The following is a 2,628-nucleotide window of genomic DNA, read 5'->3' on the forward strand; positions in this document are numbered from 1 at the left end:
ACCACGTGACCTCGTGTCACGTGATTTCGTTTTTCGTTTCAGAGTTCAGAATGAAAAAAGGAAACAGCCGGTTTTTGTATTTTCAATTCTAAACGGGGAAAGGAGAATGGAAAAGGGAAACTGCTGTTTTTCAATGTTCAATTGTAAAAGGAAAAGGAGAAAAGGACACGGGACAATCGAAAATCGGGCCAATTTGGATTTGTTTTATGGTTTTTTGATTAAAACGGTGAAACGGTTTTTTTGTTTTTTGTTTGAAAAGGAGAGGAAGAAAAACGGTTATTTAATTTTGGTTTACAGATGAATTTGGGATTACCCAGACCATACCCAGACCGTACACACGTTTTTTTTCTTCCCGTTTTCAAGCAGTTAAATCCTGTTTGACAACGATTTATACTTTCATGCCCTGACTCGATTGCCACTGTTCCAAGATGGCCACCGTGTAGACACACCACTCTAGTGGGCTGTAGCAGTCAATACAGCATTTACGTATATATACTGTCTATGAATTTCACTACACGGAGGAAACACACTTCCGGTCCACGAGGTTGAGCAATCAATCACTGATTCATGGAACTCCTGTTTACGTCTACAAAAACTCCTTTACGGCCATTGAGGGTGTGACCATAGATATCATACAATAAAGGCATTCATTATCTATATATATATAGTCCTGAAAAAACTGAAGACTAGTTTCAATTAGGGCTGGAAAGTGTCTATTTGTATGGTTGCCGTACGGACAACCCCGTTGCTATTTGTACGGTTACCGAAGTACACGTGCTGTACGTATCGTTTTAGGGTTAGGATTAGGTTATAACCCAATATCACAACAATATTTAGGGTTAAGGTTAGGTTTAGTGTTCGTCACGTGACCTAAACTGGCCAATGACTGACCTATCACGTGACCAGCGATGTGCAGTCAGGATAGGCAATTTTGATTATTTGTTTTAATTATAATATAATTATAAATTATTTATTTTTCAATTTCAGATAGCCTACAGTACCTGCCAGTTTGAAAGTGTCAGTATTTTGTTCTTTTCAAAGCCCAAATGACTAAACATCGCTATTTCCTGGTAGAGACGCTGCACAGTCTCACTCCGCTGTAAGGCAGGAGAAGTCCACGCCCTCTCCCAAAAGCACATTGCTGCTCTGCCTGTGCCCCCATAGCGTGTTTTTTTGTGTTTGCGCATGCGCAGACAGTTCCCCAAGATGACAACCATTTAAGTAAAAAGGCAGTTCTCTATGCTGCCTTTGGACACTATGCTAAATGCTATACTTAAGATCACAGTGCATTAGTGAATTGACAATGTGGCCACTGCTGCTACGTTCTCTAGCGAGTGGGTGGAATCACACTACAGGCAGGATGACAGCGCGAGACTACAAAGAAACTTTCTTTTGAGGAAAAACGACAGCTTTTAAAAGATGGGAGACCAACACCTGAGCTACCAGACCTTCAGCAAAGGTCAAAAAATAGTTGGTGTTTTCCACAGTGACTGGTAGGATTGTGGATGTGCCTCACTGAGGCTGTTCTGAGTTGTTGTTGTCATTTTCTCCATGTTTCTGTGTTTCCAACACAAACAACAAATACGCTGCCGTGTCATGACATATATTTTGTTGGGAGAGTATGGAGGCTATATTAAATAATTGTATATGTTTCTTTTATGGTGTTTATGATGTTGATTTTGTGGATTCATGTGGATCTTGAGGGCGCACGGTGGATTAGTGGTTAGCACATCCGCCTCACAGCAAGAAGGTCCTGGGTTCAAGCCCTGGGGTGGACACTTGGGTCCTTTCTGTGTGGAGTTTGCATGTTCTCCCCCTGCTGCGTGGGTTTCCTCCGGGTACTCCGGCTTCCTCCCACAATCCAAAAAACATGACTGTAAGGTTGATTGTCTCTAAATTGCCCATAGTGAATGAGTGAGTGGTTGTCTGTGTCTGTGTTGCCCTGTGATGGACTGGCGCCCTGTCCAGGGTGTACCCCCGCCCAGCACCCTATGAATTGATTGGCACCGACAATCCCCCGCGACCCTGATAAACGGGAATAAGCGGGTATTTCTGTGGAAATGTTGGTTTTTTTCTTTCTTATTATGAATTTTATATTTTGATAAGCGCATTGATGACTTTGTTGTAAATTGCTGATGACTTTGTTGAAATGAATTGAATTAACACTTGCCTGCAGAAACATATGGAATTGTCATTGGTGTTGACGTTGGTCTCTTTTGCAACGCCATGCCTACCCAACCCTAGTGCTCACGGTAGTCACTGCACGTGACCTAAACTGGCCAAATAGGGGCGCTAATTTCAAAACAGTAAATTCAATTTCAAATTGTTACTTTCAAATTCATCACCAACTATTCAAATTCAGTTTCTCAGCCATTAAAAGGGTTTATAAATGCTGAAAATGACTTGAAAGTGGAAAAAGTGCAGAAAAGGCATTGAAATTTAATGGAGAAGTGGCAGAAATGGGAATAATGTAGCAAAAAAGCAGAAAAAGGGTAAAAATAAGCAAAAAGTTGCTCAAATTGTTCAGAAAATATTCCTAGTTTCTTAACGGTATCTGGCGACCCCAAGATTGAGAGCCTCTGTGTTACACAATACACACACACACACACACACACACACACACGATAG

The sequence above is a fragment of the Gouania willdenowi genome, chromosome 14, assembly GCF_900634775.1.
Source record: "Gouania willdenowi chromosome 14, fGouWil2.1, whole genome shotgun sequence".
NCBI classification, from domain to species: Eukaryota; Metazoa; Chordata; class Actinopteri; order Blenniiformes; family Gobiesocidae; genus Gouania; species Gouania willdenowi.